At 35.3% G+C, this 17,810-nt stretch overlaps 1 long non-coding RNA gene across 1 annotated transcript in view; it reads left to right on the forward strand.

The window, feature by feature from the left end:
* Nucleotides 1-17,300, forward strand: part of LOC128315664 (uncharacterized) — a 54,668-nt gene extending 37,368 nt beyond the window's left edge. Inside the window, exon 4 of the long non-coding RNA XR_008298673.1 lies at nucleotides 17,190-17,300. This is a non-coding gene — a long non-coding RNA (uncharacterized LOC128315664). The remainder of the gene's footprint in view (nucleotides 1-17,189) is intronic.
* Nucleotides 17,301-17,810: the final 510 nt, after the last annotated feature.

A 17,810-nucleotide genomic window follows, 5' to 3' on the forward strand; every position in this document is an offset into this window, starting at 1 on the left:
TAAATTCATAATTTCTTAACAGTTTGCCCTATTTTTTTTTTACTGTTATCAATGTGGCATTATGAAAAGAAGAGGTCATAGTAATTTTCTATACTAGGCAACCCCACTAACAATATAAGTATACCAAAGCACCAATCAGCCAACTAAGACTTAGTTTCAGGGGCACCTGGGTGGCTCAGTCAGGTGAGCACCCAACTCTTGATATCAGCTCAGGTCATAATATCATGGTGTGTGAGTTCTAGCCCTACATCAGGCTCTCTGCTGTTAGCAGAGAGCCTACTTTGGATCCTATGTCCTCCCACTCCCTCTCTCTGTCTCTCCCCTGCTCATTCTATCGCACTCTCAAATACATTAATAAAAACTGAGGATACAAAGAGAAAATGAACTATGGCACCTATTTTCAAGAAGCTTATAATGTAGGTGGAGAGAAATACTAACTTAACATGAAATGATGTTAAATAAGAAGAGACTAATAGAAGTTCACAGAAGCCTGAAAGAATTCTAAAATGATTAGTTACAAGGAAACTTAGAACTTATCTCTCCAACCTTCCTATTTTATGAATGATTCCTCTCTACATCATTTCTTTCTAGAAATCCTACAGTCTTAGCTAAAATGTTTTCAGTGTGAAAACATACCACCTTGCAGCAGAGCCCATTCTATGTCAGCTCTGTGTCAGTGTTCTTCCTTATACTCAGCTAAAAAGGGGTTTGCTCTAGCCTTCACCTCTTGGTCTCAGTTTAGCTCCAGTAAATTGTACCTGGTTAATACCATCAGGTATTTTTGGGTGGAGTTTGAATGCAAAAGGCAGAGCAAAGTCTAGACTTAGAGCCAGGAGGAATATGAGATGCTGTCTAATCTCCTTCACCCCCAGCCAGCTGGCAGTTCTGGATTCTCTGTTACTTTCTGTACTTGATTAGTCTGATTTTAGCCTGAAGATTCTGAACCCTAGAGGAGCAAGCCAAGTCTCTCCTGAGAATGCTCTGGAGGTTGCTAAAGGCACTGATGCCACAAATTTCTAGATTGGAGGAAACCTGATCTGCCAAGCTAGCCCCATGTCCATGTTGCATTCCAGGTTGCTTGTCTGCCCTCAGCTTCCTCCAAAAGGATCAAAAGCTGTGTCACAGGTAAGATCCTCCTCCTCCTTGGTCTCCATATCTCACTTCACAAGAATCAAGGTGGAGCCATAGGGATCAGCATTTCAGAATTTAGAACAGAACCCTAATGACCTACAACTCAGACCACTCTTATGACCCTGTATCACCACTATGAAATGAAGAAGTGGCCAGGACTCTGGGTCGTTACCACTTAATGATTCTGCCACTCCTATCCCCCATTGCCAAATGCTATTACTGATGTTTGCCTCAGACCACTAATCTCTTTATCCCATCCACATTATCTCCACTGGAAGCTCAGGCCTCTGGAGTCACCATCCCTATCCCCACATGGTTTTGTACATCCTCTCTTCTTTTTAAAGTTTTAAAGTTTATTTATTTATTTTGAGAGAAAGAGAGGAGAGCATGAGCAGGAGAGGTCAGAGAGAGTGAGAGAGAGAGAATCACAAGCAAGCTCTGCATTGGCAGTGCAGAGTCCAATGTGGGGCTCATACTCATGAACCATGAGACCATGAACTGAGCCAATTTTCATAGGTGGACCCTTAACCAACTAATCCACCCAGGTACCCTGTACATCCTCTTTTCTGACTCTTTTCCTTCTCTCCCCAACTCCTGAAATCCAGAAATGGATTTACTATGATGCCAACAAAGTTTAGGTTTCAGGACCCCTCATGTCCCTTCCAAGGCTAGCTCCTCTAGGGCAAGGGAAAGAAAGCCACTGTGACAGTCTGATGTTGAAGGCCTGGAGTGCTGCTTCCCCACAGGTGACCTCTCTATATACCTTGGAGGGGGTCCTCACCACCTGCACGTAGAGACAGTCTGTTCTTGTAGACATCTTGGACATCCACACCCTAGGAGAATAAAATGAATGTTATGTGGCTGATGGGACCCTTCCCAAATGAACCACAAAGACTACAGTTTTTAGGGCATAGGCCCCTGAACAAGAGCCTCTGAATAGGAAACTGGAAGATGCTTCAGTTGTAGCACTACCATTAAGGAAATTATTGAAATTGAAAGAAAAAAAACCTATCAATTATTAAGAAAACACAAACTATAAATGTTAAAGAACCCCCAAATTTCAATCAGCTACACTTGAGAAAAGACAGAATTATTTTGATATTCCCTCTATAGAAAATATTACAAAATCACTGTCATATGAAAAGATAACTAAAGAGGATTCAGGCAAATAACAGGAATGTCAGGCAGTTAATGCTACTAATAATAGTAAGGTTTTCTCTTGTTCTGGGTTTTTTGATGTTTACTTGTCATTTTGTATTCATTTTATAAAAGAAAGTTCTCCAAATTGTATAACATTGTCTTGACAAGACATGTATTTACTCCAGAGTATTCCTTGAAGTTTTCAGCTACTGTCTCCTTTTTCATTTCAATGCTATTCTGATCTTAAACTTGATTTTAATGCCTATGGATATAACTTCTCTAATATCCTGGCCTCTTACTTCCTTACCATTTTCTTCTTCAAAGACAGTTTCCTTCACTCAACCTCAGTCACTCATTCCCTTGATGGCCCCTTCAGACATTTTTGCTATTGATAAGGACAACCCCTCCATCATCTCAGTTCAAGCACCCCTCCACTCAGACTCTCATCTTTGTGGTGCATATGCTTTTTATCCAAGCTCCTACAAACTTGGACCTTACCCAGACACCACTGATTCAACCACTTTTACTACCTCACACCACCCCATCTACCTATGTCCCTCTTTACCCAGCGTGAAGTCTGTGTGCCACCATTATAATCCATCCCTCACATATACCTTAAAACTCCCCTTTTCTTCTCTTTTTAAAATCAGAATCATTTGGTCAAAGCCAAATCCAGCCTAACATGAACTATCTAGCTCCAAGTTGTGGAGAACATTCAACCATGTTGACAGGTCTCCTTAAACTTTATGACTAATCATCTCCAGTGGGCCCTTATGGGGTTGAACTGTCCCTTCACTCACTCGCTTTCTTCAACTCCTTCATATCTTCTCTACCTGCCTCAAGCATGCAACACTTTCTCCTTCATCCTCACTCTCAGCTACTTTTCATTTCACAAAAAAACATAAAAACACACAGAAGATATCTTCCAAATGCTCCCACCAGGAATGTACCTACTTTCCTGCATCTGCTTTTTTCTTGCACACTGTCTTTTGGTGGCCATAGGTTACATTTTCCCTTCACTGATTGAATGCACAGAATTCCATTCTCTTTTATTTGCCAGTAGATATCTCTACAACAATCTCTCCTCTGTCTTTGTACCTTTGATCTCTCTCTACTGAATCATTCCTGGCCATGTACAAACTTTTGGCTGTTGCATCCTTCAGCCTAACAGTCGTTCTTCGATTCTCTTCTACAGAAAATCTCTTCAAAATTTGTCCATATTTGCTATTGTGATTACTCTCCTCTTATGCTTTCTCAAATCCACTCTGGTCAAGTTTTTCCTTATTAAGATCACCAAAGACAAATATTGCTAATCCAGCAATCAAATCTAAGGCTTTCTCATACCTTTATGGTCAGAGACATTTTACATAGTCAATCATTCCTTCTTCATTGAAACATTTGCTTTGCTAAGCTTTCAGAAGATGACATTTCCTTGGTTTCCTCTAAGCTGACATCCTTCTCCTTCTGTTTCCTGTGCTGGTCTTTCTTATCTCTCTGTCCTCTAAATTCAAGTTTCTCCTGAGCTAAATGTTTGGATCTCTTCTCTTGAATGAATATACTCAAATCTTGGACTTCTTACACAGTGTTGTAGCTTTCAATATCATTTGATGTCCTAAAAGCTCTCCAAATTTGTCTCTAGCTCAGATCTTTCTTTTAGAATCCAGATTCAGATATATTGTCATCTCTCTGACATTTCCAATAATATCTAATAAGCACTTAAAATATACCACCTCTAAAAGCAAATTTCTGATTATGTCAGTAAGTTGCAAACTTGTCCTTCTTGTTTTTTGCCCTAGCATACTTAGAGTCATTTTTTAAAAATTTTTTTATCTCACACTTCACATCAAATCCATGGATAAATCATGTTTAAAATGCATCCCAAATCATACCTCTTACCTTTCCACCATGCTTTCTCATTTGAGGGCTTGGAATAGCTTCCTAACTTATTTTCTTGCTTCTGTTCTTCAATCACTGCTCCTATATCCCCCAGTGGTGTTTTCTCAATAGAACAGCCAAACTGATTCTTTGTATATGTAAATCAAATCATGGTTCTTGTTGACTCAAAACCTTCTAAGGCTTCCTATCTCTCAAAAGGAAAATTTAAGTGTATGTGCCCTACACAAGCTGGCACCCTATTGCCTCTCTGACCTTCTCCTACCATTCCACCATTCACTAACTTCTCTCCACCTTGGCTTCCTTATTCTTCCATTCCAGGCACACACCACTGCCTTGGGGCCTTTGCACTTGTATTTCCTCTGCCTGGAACTCTCTTCCTCTAGGCAGTCTCAAATCTCATTCCCTCATCTCTATCAAATCTTTGCTCAAATGTCACTTGCCTGATCACCCTCTCTAAAATTGCACCCTTCCTGCCCTAGAAGTCCTCACTTTCTTTGCTGACTTTCCTTTTTCATGTAATGATTTTCATCATCTACACACTATTTTTTGTATTTACTCATTTTGTGTATTGCTTTCACTAGAATGCAGGCTATAGTTTTGTTTAATACTGTAGGCCAAGTGCCTGGAGGAGTGCCTGCTACATATAAGGTGCTCAAAAAATATTTTTTGAATAAATAGGCAAATGGTACATTGGTGCTAAAGTGAAGAGATCAGCAGAGATAAGAAGGTGAGCAACAGCTTTGCGTTAGTTGAGGCAGCAGATTCCATTAATGGGAGCAGAGAGGATAGAGAGAGGAGAGTTGGTTGTGGCAGAATTTGGAAGAGCAGGAATACAGACAGGGAGCAGCTGTGCCATTTGGATAGTCCATCAACTATAAGAGGAACAAGCCTTGGCACTGTGGGAGGGAGACTTCTAGACACACTAGGGAGTCAGGGAAGCTAATGTCAAACCACAGAGCAATTCTTTGTTTTGAATGACATTTCAGTCTCTGTTACTTCTGAGATTTCTTTTTGTCTCTTTTACTTTTACATATGCTGTGTTTGATGCATTATTTTCCCCCCAAATAATTATAACAGTGCCTGTGTTATGAATGGAATGTTAAAAATTGAAGACATAAAAGAAAGAATTGGCCTAAAGGCAGAAGGAAGTTCATATTATCCCACTGTCTCTACTTAACAGTATACATAGCTCACATCAGAATAATTTATTAAATTATTTAATTGCTCTGTTAACTCTGATAAACACTTATGCACACTACGAATGAAAAGTATACCTAGAAAGGTTTGGGAAATGTTGATAGAAAGTCCAATCCATAAGTCTATTATTTGCAAAGAATGCATGAAGGACAATGGCCATGCCGTGACCTCCTAGTGGTGGGATGATATAACAAAGTAACTTAGCCAAGCCTAAGGTTTCACATCCATTTTTTTTATTTGAGAGAGAGATAGGGAGAGAGAGAGACCACAAGCATGAGTGGGGGAGAGGAGAAGAAGGAGGAGAGAGAATCTTAAGTATCTTGAGTGTGGATCCCCATGCAGGTGTCAATCCCACAACCCTGGGATCATGACCTAAGCCAAAAATCAAGAATTGGATGCTGAACCAACTGAGCCACACAGGTGCCCCCATTTTTTTTAAAAGGAAAATTGCACAGCACTTTGTTATAGGTAGAATTTTGGTTATTCCTTTATCATTTTAGTTTTATATTTATTGGTACCATAATCCACAGCTCAAATTAATAGATATATTGCTCTAATATTAGGTAAATGCTCCTTATTAATGATTTAGTAAAATAAATTAGGAACAAGTTTGCTGAGTAGCCTTTTGCTTATTGAAACCTGAATAGACAATGAAGATTCTAGAAATCAAGAAGAGAAGCTGGTAGATGTAACAATACTACAAGAACAAATGAAACAATCTTCACAGTGGCTACAACCACATCTTATAAGCTTGCATATTAGATAAAGGAAACTCAGAATTTATTAACCATTGAAATGAAAATATACCAACTATTGGTAGAAATACACAGATAGATCAACTCTTTTTTTTTTTGCTACAGATTAATGAGGAGAATAGAGTTATATCAAGCACAAAATACACCTAGTACATAGTAAGTTAAAATCATCAAATTAAATAAATTATAATTCTAGGAGAAAAACTAAATTTTGCCTTTCATAGATCAGATATATTGCCAAAGTTCTTTTGATATTTATTGTGCATAGCAAAAGAAAAAAAAAAGAGGTGGACTCTTTTAAAATGTACAATATGTGCCTGTTAAAACTTCTGGACATGAGAAGGAACACTACAGAGTTGTGTTAGTATGTGCCAATTTCATGAAATTTCGTTGTGTCTAATTATAATAATAAATATTGTATCAAAAGCATCTCAAATGAAAGTTATATGTGTGCCCATGCAAATGGTGGATGAACAAGGATGGAATAAAACTGTGATCAGAGAGAGATCCAGGCAACCTGTTGGGCTTTTTAAAATCTTGGCTAGGAATTTACCCAAGGCATACAAAACTGCTGATGCATAGGGGCACATGTATCCCAATGTTTATAGCAGCATTTTCAACAATAGCCAAATTATGGAAAGAGCCCAAATGTCCATCAACTGATGAATGGATAAAGAAGATGTGGTTTATATATACAATGGAATACTACTTGGCAATGAGAAAGAATGAAATATGGCTATTTGCAGCAATGTGGATGTAACTGAAGGGTATTATGCTAAGTGAAATAAGTCAGGCAGAGAAAGACAGATACCACATGTTTTCACTTATATGTGGATCTTGAGAAACTTAACAGAAGACCATGGGGGAGGGGAAGGGGAAAAAGAAGTTACAGAGAGGGAGGGAGGCAAACCATAAGAGACTCTTAAACACTGAGAACAAACTGAGGATTGATGGAGGGTGGGGGAGAAGGGAAAGTGGGTGATGGGCATTGAGGAGGGCACTTGTTGGGATGAGCACTGTGTGTTGTATAGAGAACAGTTTGACAATAAATTGTATTTAAAAATAAAAAAAGTCAGTATCAATAATAAATTAAAATAAAATCTCGGCTTTATTAGTCTGTACCAACTGTTCAGAGGATACACTTATGTAGCTGTAATTCTGAATAGGCAAAGGGCAGTGTAAGCTTCAGATGTGACTGTCCTTGTGTATTTAAAGGATTCACAAAGAAGGAATGGAACAGGTGGGTATATGGCAGGGCTTCTGAAATGACCCTGACAGGGGAAAGGAAGTGACCCTCTTTGATAAGCGTGTAAATGAATTAGGACGTCATGGTATGTTGAATAGCAAGAGGTAGTGCTAAAGTCCCTTAAATGTATGGAATTAGCAATGTCTCCAATTCTATGTAGAATGATTTATTATTTGAAGAGAGTGGTGGTTCAGTATCTGTAGAGAGAAGCCAGTGATGATGAAAGAGAATTTTCTGGATTCTAGCAGTAAGAATGGATTTCTAGGAGGGTCGTTTCTCTGCTTTTGAAGATGAGGGCTTTACTCTAGTCTTTGAGGTTGAGAATTGAAACTTTTGGTACTTTTTTTTTCATACTTATTCTGCTTATTACATATGTACAAATGATATTGAAACACCAGTTTCTATTATAATGCATTATATATTATTTTATTTTCCTATTTAAGGCTGGATTTTCTTTCAGTCATGCGGAAGCATGACGTATTTTATTCAAGATTATTTTTCTACATTTTTGTAACTTAAAGGATTTGTCTATATATACTAAAAACTACCTGTTTAGGAATTCCTTCAAATTTATTTTGCTGCTTGTTTGTATAAGTTTTTACTGCTGTATTTGCCTTTAGTGTTGTCCATTAGAAGACAAAGTTATTTTATAATGTGGCTTGCCTTTTAGTTCCGAATATGCACTAAAATACAATAATGTTATTTGCTCTGATAGTGCCTGTGTATAGTGTGAAATGTAATTTTCTAGCAAATATGCTCTGTTTCGTTACCTAGTCCATGTCCATATTAATACATTTAATTACATATTAATACATTTTCTTTAGCTTTGGGATTTAATATTTTCCTTTCAGAATTAATAGCTTACATCACATATCCAGAACTTTGAAATCACTTTAAATTTTTTCAAAAAAATTTCTTATAAAATTGAGGTGCATCTTATATATCTGTACATTACATATGAAACTAAATATGGTATTTACAACAAGTAATTAATAGCTAGGTGATGTAAGAGTATCAATTTTCCAGTAACCTAAAATTATTTAATTAATGTAAACATATGCACATTGAATTATATTTATTTTAATGTAGTTTTAATCTTGATGTACTTGGTTTGACAATGAAGAGATTGGTAATAGAGAATTTGAAGAATTAGGGACATTTGTATCTATTATAGCTATTGTAGAAAACCAAAATATTAATTTAATAGCAAGCACTACTTTGTCATTTCTGAGTTCTTCTATCTTTTTTCCAGGAAAGAAATATTCAATTTATTAACAAATTTAGGGATTAGAAAAATAAAATGCATATGTGATTTCAAATTTACTAAGTAAGTTTGTTAAGATTTCTCAGGAAATCTTAAATTTTTTGTCTTGGTATTTTGTGTTTAATGTGTTGTGCTGCTTTTTCTATATGAAAATTAAAAAAATATAAATACTGAAAATAATATAGCAAAAACTCAGGTGTTCACCTTTCAAGATTATTAAATGTTAATGTTAAAGTATTTGCTTCAGTTCATTCTTTATATAGAATAAATAAACCATGTAGGTAAAGTCAAAGTCTCTTTTACATCCCTTCTCTACTAAACTATTATAATTGGAGAAGAATAATGATGGAGGGAGAAGCTCCCTGTTGTTTGCTTTTCCTGCTCACAAATGGAAGCATTGAAGGCACTGCAGAATTTGATTATGTTAGAAACTATCACTCATGTCATCTCCACTTTGATTTTGCAGACTGTTGGGGAAAAACACAACCAAAAAGAGATGAGTGAAGATTGGGATGATCTAAAACTCTGAGATGCTTCAACTTTGGGGTCTAAGTAATTTGGATCCAGACCATTTTGCCACTTGCTCTCCTCTTTTAGGGTTTATTCAGGAGCGTCCCACAGTCCCATGTGGGTGTCAGAGAGTGGTGGGCTCAAAATTCTATTTACCAAAATCATGGATTTGGAAATTCAAGTCTTGGGATTATATGGCAAACCATCTTCATTTTACAATTGAGGAAACTGATGTCCAGACAGTAGGAGAAATGTCTTCAAGACACATGGCTAATTGATGAATGAACAAGGCCTGATTCCATATTTCCCAGTTTCCTTCTCCCAATTAATTCAGCTGTTTTCTAATCAATTTGAACCAGAGCCAGCTATCTTAATATTCAGGAAGTTTCAAGATCATATTTCTTATACCAGGTTTAGAATGGAGGGAAAACTGAAGACATGCTTTAATTTGCCTACTGTCTAAGAGGACTTAACTTCTAAGAGAAGTTGCACAAAACAGCAGAAAAAAGTCCTTTGGATATAAAGTATCTTTTTCCAAGTGAATATTGTGTGATTAAATGGTTAACAGAGCAAAACTTCCCAGATGTCACGGACTGCCTTCAAAATACTCTTGGGGATGAAAATAGCATTGGCTGAATACTCAATGATAGAAAAACATTTTGTGCTGCTTGCTAATTCTAGAATGTCCCTATGCCCATGGAGACGTCTTTTATGTAGGTCTTGTAAGAGAATACTGTGTCTTCATGCATATTTCATCAACGTTTCTTATCATTAATGTAGCCTTAAAGACTGGTCCTCATAGGCGGAAGAGAGGAGCAGCACTATGTCAGGAGGGTCACATGAGTTAGCTCATTTAATCTTCACAACAGCCTGGAAGTGCATATTATTTAGCAGACTCATAAGAATTTTAGAGACAACAGCCTAAAGAGACTTCCTTCAACATTAAAAATGACTCCTACTCAATTTGAGAGTTTGTGCAATAGGGCATATTTTCTACCCTCTGGAATTTTGGTTTCTGTGCTGTAGATTTGAAAATAGGTTATGATAGTAATATATTTGGGTACTTCCTCCAATTTTACCATTTGAAAATGTGATAGAGTTATAGTAGCTAAGCTCAGAATAAGATAGAACTGGCACAGTTACATAAAAGCTGAGTGCCCTTGAGTTTGTTGTATAGCTCCTCATCTGTAAAATGGGCACAATGACATGTTAATTATTGTGAAAATTAAAATGGGAGCTATTATTGCTATTATGCATATAGTAATACAAAGTAAGCATGGAAGGATGTATTGTATGCCTGTGTGGTGGAAACCCATGGGTGGGCTGTAAATCCCCATATCCAGAAAATCCTGGCTTAATTCTCTATAAAATTGTCCTGTTTACTCCTCACTTTCCATTTTCTGCTCATTTCCTATTGAATTGGGCCTATTGAGGAGACCTGTTTTTCCTTCAGGTTTTGCACTGTTTCCTTGAGAGTTACAACTATTGACAAAATCCTGTAGTGCTATTCTTACTTTGTCATGTTTTGTCATTCTATATGGCTCAGAGTGGATGAGCTGACTTGTGTTAACTGAGGGCTAGCATGGAAGTTTCAGATCACTGCAGCTTTCTCAGCAAATTAGTTGCAACCAGAAAAGCTGAGATTATGATGGAAATCAATCACAACCTCATTTAGGGCAACCAGATATATCACAACATTTGAAACATTGATTTAAGCAACAAGCTTTCTTTGGAAATAAGACAAATCCTTAAAACTCTTGACAGGGTTTGTTTTCATCTTGAAAAGGAAGTGGGTTGCTCTGTTAATGAGCAATCAGCCCATTTATTTTCTTGGATAGGAAAAATAAATTATAAGAAAATCTGTTCATTTTCATTCATTGCAGCAAATTAATCTCTTCATTTCTTAACTAAGGAAAAAAATCACAATAATAATTCAACGCAATGAAAATCCAGAAAAGTATTTATATTTGACTTTGGGATTTATTTTTCATCTTACATTTTAATATGTGCCTGAAGTTCTGTCTGAAATTTCACTCTTTACACAATAAAGAAGCCACTCCTCCTCCCGTAAAGCTGAAGAACAGGAGAGGGTAAGAAGCTGTTCAACTTTTCTTTCAGCCTCGGTCCAGATGCTCCCTGGCCTCTCAGCCAACTCTGAAATAGGCAACATTTTCTTTCAGACCTAAACTAGCCAAGCAGAACTGCCTGTTCTCCCTCTCCTCTCTCTCAAACATCCCACCTCTACTTCAGAAGGAAGAAGGAAGAATAAACAGACTGTGAGATGCAAACAAAGGACTAATGTAAACAAATGATGCTATAACTAAAAACTGAAAACCAAGATTCGCTCCAGGTATTTTGTGATCGATGTAGTAGATGTGGCACAGGACTATTTGCTATTAGAAACATGCATTTCATTTTCTGACCACTCCATTACTATTTGAGGATCCCTACGGGGCATTTTAGTACTCCACGAAAGCTTTAACGAGCTCCAACACGTGTATAATAATCGTAAGCTCTGACATTCAATTTTGACTCAGCTTTTAAAATGGCATTAAATGTAAAAATGCAATTTCTTTTCCATTTCAGTTTTTAGCATTTTATTTGTAAGTTTTACCACAAAAATGAGGTTTTCTTAGATCATAGAATCTAGAAATTAAAATGCAGTTTGAAAGACTTTTGTGGGTAACATTTCTAAAGTATTTTTCTTATTATTCACATTCTATTTTTCATTCATATACTTAGACTTTTTTGTACTTCTCCTTTTTACTTAGAGTTTTTAATAGAAGTAATTTATTCAATGTTTTTCATCAGGATTTATTTTAGAGTATCTCAAGAACCTAGCATCCAGGTATATGCTGCTTGAAAAAAAGTAATTTTCTTTTAAAATTGTATTTATAAACTCTTTTGATACTTTTAACAAAGTTTAAATGAGTTAATTATATCATTTTCATACATGTACATAAATACATACATACATATAATTCTTTGTCATATATGTAGAAAGCATTTAGTGTTCAAAGCCAGCTTAATTTAGTAAAGTGCACCTGTGATCTGGAATGTGTAACAAAAGTGCTCTGATAAGTTTCTAGCTTTAATCCAATCACTGGATCTTTTTCACAAATTCATAGTGTATTTGGTTAGATGCCCACTTAATGCTGAAAGTTGGGACATGCTTTTTGTGATAGTGACTTCATTTTTATTCCTTGACTTGGCTAGCTCTGTTGAATAGGGGGGGAGAGAGAGCACTGTGGTGGGGTGGTGGTGGTGGTGGTGGTAGGCTGAGATGACCTTGGTAGTCTAGCGAGTTTAGAAGACTGCGTATCTAATTTTAGGAGACAGTGGTTAAGTCTTCTGGAGGAGGACATCTTAATGGGAACAACTGCACCACACTCAACACACACCATCCCTGAGGAGGTTTCTTTCTCCAAGATCCTTCCTATCTTCCTTCCCACATTATTTATCTGTTAAGGGGGAAGCAGTGAGGAAAAGTTTCTTATTTTTCTCTAGCTGAGCATTTCCCAGTGAACCCTAGATATTGTTCAGCCCCAATCCCCAATTCCCAATCCTTTGGTAGTAAAGTTAGTAAAGAGTAAGAGAATAAAATTTTGAATATATTGTATATATATAAAGGTGACAAAGGTCACCTACAATTAAATAAATGTGAAAAAAACTTTGAAGGTAATAATAATTTTGTCAGGAAATAAAAAAATAAGTTTCTTAATAGGTATAATGGCATAGAGGGCTTTTTATTTAAGTAAGTATTAGATAACTTAAAATGTTCATGGAAAGTTTTTAGGAAATATCAGATTCACACATTTCATCAGTTTACAAAAAAAATGCAAAGACGTCTATTGTATAAAGTAAGACATTTAATCATAATAACCATGTTAGGAATATCCCCAGTTGCCCCTGGGAACACTGCCTCCCAGACTGGAGATGTGTCTGTTACTGCCATCTGTTTTAAGGTCTCCATTTGGATGCTTCTGATGATGGATTCCTGTCCAAGACTTAGAAGCAGGTAACAAATCCAGACTGATAAGAAATGGAAGCTATAACTATAAAATCTTAGCACAGAAACAAAAGGCTTTCACTGTGTCTGGCAGTCCTTATTACCTTGTCAGGGTCAGGATGTGGCTCCAGGTTTCCTACTGTAATGAAATTATATGGGGCTATCACTGGAGCATATGGCCACCATAGAGGGCAAAGCTGGGATCAGGCATGCAGGTTCTAATCAGGTGTCCCGCCCAAGTCTGTTTCCTATAAATTTGCTTTATCCAAAGCATCTACCTTACTGATCTCTAACATCTTCATTGCCTTAAGAGAAGGCACTTGGAGACTGCTCTTAATTTGCTTTTGTCACCAATGGTCTTTTGTCTTTTTCTCTAACCTCTGCAACATGGGAGCTGAAGAGCAGAGGGATCAGGTTTCAACTGAACATGTGTTTCACTGTATTGAAATGTGCACTGCTTAACAGAGTAAACATCAATATATCTGAGGGCCAGGAGACTGAATTCACTGATCAGTATCAAAGAGTGCTGGAGCTGTAAACAGTAATTGGCTATTTTCCAAGGAAAGGTAGAACTCCTTTAAGACAAGTTCTTCTATTCTCAAGGAAGATTAGAAATCATCATCTAGTATCACCAGGCCAAGAGAATAAATCATTTTATAATTTTTTATTTCTTTTCTTTTGATAGGAAAGAGGAGTTGAGCTAGCCTCTTATAAAATGTAAAACAAACTTAGAAAATGCCTTGTGGCCATTTTAAGGTTCTCTTTGATTTTTTGACAAAGTAAAGGTAAAAGATCCTATAGTACAAAAATAAAGGTCACCTACAATTAAATAAAGGGTATCAGAAACCCCGTGAGAAATGAGGAATGATAATATTCTTGAAATATATGAGAAATTAAGGCTGTTTTATTAAAAAATCAAGAACTTGGATCAAGCTTGCAGTCAATGCTATATAATAAAGAGGGAAAGGAAAATGTACCCAGCATTATTTTTTTCTGTTAAAATGTGTAAATTTTACCATTCGAAAGAGGTAGCTGCAGTTGTGAATACAAAAACATACTTTATACATGGCAATAATGATCAATGTAAACATGTTCCCCTCATCCAGTTTTTCTTTACTCATAAGTCCTGTTGATAATCCTGAAAATAAGATATTCTCCTTTGTAATGATGGATGAAGACCAACTGCCCTTTCCCTTCCTTCTCCCTTCTAACAGATGATGAGATCCCTATGTTCAAAGCCCTGTGATGCATTTCCTGTGACTGATCATGCTTTGTTAACCTTCGGGAACCAAAGCTTTTTATCTAAATGCAGGTTTAATGCAACATTCCTTTCTCCATTGTACTCTGCATAAGTATAAAATGTCCCAAAAGACATAATTTGTTCTCTATATCTTCCTTATACATTTCCTTTTAAAATATTTTATTAAAAATTAAATACAGTAACCCAGTTTGCATTCTTTAACTCAAAAGGTTACACATAACTGATTAAAAAAATTCTTTGCCCTATGTGGCACATGGATATGTTTTGAAATTCCAGAAAATGGAATAAAGTACTTTCTGTAAACTTACCCAGCACATATAAATAATAGCAAATTAACTGAAAGTCTAATAAAATACACTCATTCATCTGTCCCACATTAATTTTTTAATGTTATTTCTTCTTCTTTTTTTAAATCAGGAGAGAAATTTGGGGTAATGTATATTAAATGAAACATTCACTTCTGAAAATTTCTAAAACTTTCTCTAAGACTAGAGGATAATGGTATAAAAATGGCTGAATGCCTACTAAGACTTTTAAATATGTTTTGAAGCATGAGATGGCATTTTATTGACAATTTAAAAATAATTATAATGTTTATTATGCTGGAACACTAAACTATTTTGTTATGAAGACCATAGAAAAATTTTTATAAATTTTACCTACTTTGATTTAAAAAAATGAAAGGAAACTTAATATTGGGGAAAATATTGGGTAAATATTGAAGTTTCAGTTTGAAAGACACTTAAAAATTGAGTAACATACATATTACTCAATATGTATGTTAAGTAATTATATTAAAAATAATTTTTGCATGGTTCTAAGCCTTAGAGAAACTTTATTGTTATTTATACATGTGTTGAATTTTTATATTTATTTTTTCCATTTTTATTAGTCTACACACATTGCTTTAGCAAAATTTTTATCACTTGTATGTTTTATTCTTTTCAGAAGTCTTTCAGCTTTTATGTTTTTGTTAGGATTGAAATGAAATTTTTTAAGATTAAACATTTTCCTTGTGAAAAATAAGAAGTGTTAAGAAGGTAAATATTTTGGACAGCGTTTTGATTAGGTCTAATTCAAAGATTTATAATTTCTAGGAAAAGAATAAGATACACTCAGCAAACAAATTCAAATGACATTTTATAACAATAATTATGTGCTCTGTTCAGTATTTTAAGATTTAAGCAAGGAAAAGAGTTCCAAGGGACTGATTTTGAAAATACATTAATACATTTAGCCAGCAGGGGGCACAAAAGAATATGCAATGATTTTGGAATACTTTCTTCTATAGAGTTCCAGTATGGCAAAACATTTATCATGCTCCTGATGAAAAAACTAAAACCACATTTTCAAAACTTGGAAAAATGAAGTTTGAACTAAATTTGCAAAGTCCCCCTTGAAAAAGAGACAAAAAATAGAGATTTGAAGAAATGCCTCTATGGATTTTTTTTTAGGTCTTTAAAAAATGTGTTTAACTAGTTATAAAGGACCACATATTGTTTGATTACATTTACATGAATGTCTCAAATTAAAAAATAGAGACAGAAAGTAGATGGTTGCTTACTGCTGTGGTGGAAAGGAGGTTTGGGGATGATGGCTCAGGGGAGTAGGGTTTCTTTGGGGTAAAAGAACATTCTAAAATTGTGGTGATGGATTTAGGAGTCTGAATATATTAAACATTGAATTGTACACTTTAAATGAATAAATTATATGGTATAAAAACTATATCAATAAAACTGTTGGCTTTAAAAATATGGTACTTTCAAAATCTTAATGTGGAAAACTAAATTTATTTTCTATTAGTGTATTTTCTATTTAGTATTAGTGGGTTTTTGGATAACAAAATATAAGAAGAATTAATGATTTAAATTTCTGTCAGTTATTTCATTTCAAACAAATGTAGATTAATTTATATTATTTCATGTGAACCCAAACTAGTTAACAGGAGTCCTGGGAGAGAATAGGTCTGCCAGGAGAAACTCCCTGGAAAGAGGAGTTTACAAAAGGCTTCAGGTTCTGAGCCTGACTTTTGTACAAGCTCACAGGTGGCTTTGGGTAATTTGCTTTTCCGTTCTAGATTTATTTTTCTTATTTGTAAAATGACTGGCTGAGTTTTATCCTTCAGGTGTCATTTTAGTTTTCCAAATCACATAGAATCTTCTCAGTCCACTTGCTTATTTGGGACTTAGTGAAAACTTAGAAGCCTTTCTGTTAATTTCCAGCAACCTCTGTATAACATTTACACATTATTTGAGTGTGGGTGGAGAAACAATTTTATTGTCTAACATTTGCTAAGCCTGCTTTGGAAGCAGATGTTTGAACCTTGCTAAATTACTTGGATTTGGACATCTGACTAAAACATTACTTATATTTTAAAGCTTTAATAAAATTAGCTTTTTATTAAAAATACTTAATTAAAATTATAAGAATTTCCAAAACTGGAATTTTATGTGTAATAAATGATAGAGCAGGCAGTCAGATTCATATATGTATTTAATAAATTATAGTCTAATTATGCCCCTTGACTTTTTAACTTAGCAGTTTTAAATGTAGAGAAGTGGTGATATGTATTTTTTCAGACATAGGAACATTTTCAGAAATGTGTTTTGAATCATAGAAAGAAAAATTCCAAACTGATTAACTTTACGCTCTTCACTTCTTTATGATGATAGACCTCTTGTGGTTCACACTTGAATTCTCTCATTTCATTAAATCTTTATACAGCAAGTATTTGTAACATACTAGCTTTTTATTTTTGTTTTTTATTTTTTCCTCTTCAGGATAGCACTTTAAAGATATCAAAATGGAAAGCTGTCTGTCTGACTTTCTCAAATATAGACAATCTTATAGTATTGTCTAGCTCTCACAACATACTGAGATAAGATGATAAGGTAGGTGAAGTATGTCCTGACATTTTTTACTTTGCCAGTTTTAACTGAGCTCCTCAAATCCTTTCCTTTCATTGTCTTCTTACCACCAGCGTCCAGTATGCAAAAAGAAGGTTGAAAACCACCAAAAACATCAAAGTAGAAAAGCTGCAAAGCCTCGAGGAAATGGCCTTCCTTGATCATGTGTTGGTTTGCTTTTCTTTACTTCATAGGATCTGAGACTAGTGGCCATGTCTGTGTCATCTCTCTTGAGGCTTATTTCTTTGCTGTTAAACATTTCAGCTCTTTAAACATAGAGCATCTCTCATTTATAGGGAGAATCTAGAATCTTAGAATTGGCAAAGTACTTTCAAGCTATCTGGGTCAATTTCTCATCCATCAAGTAAGACAAATGCTACTTGTTATGTTGAGCACTGGGTGTTACATGTAAGTGACGAATCACTAAATTCTACTCCTGAAACCAATGTTACACTGTATGTTAACTAACTAGAATTTAAATAAAATTTGAAAATT

Source organism: Acinonyx jubatus, chromosome B2 (assembly GCF_027475565.1).
Source record: "Acinonyx jubatus isolate Ajub_Pintada_27869175 chromosome B2, VMU_Ajub_asm_v1.0, whole genome shotgun sequence".
Lineage (NCBI taxonomy): Eukaryota > Metazoa > Chordata > Mammalia > Carnivora > Felidae > Acinonyx > Acinonyx jubatus.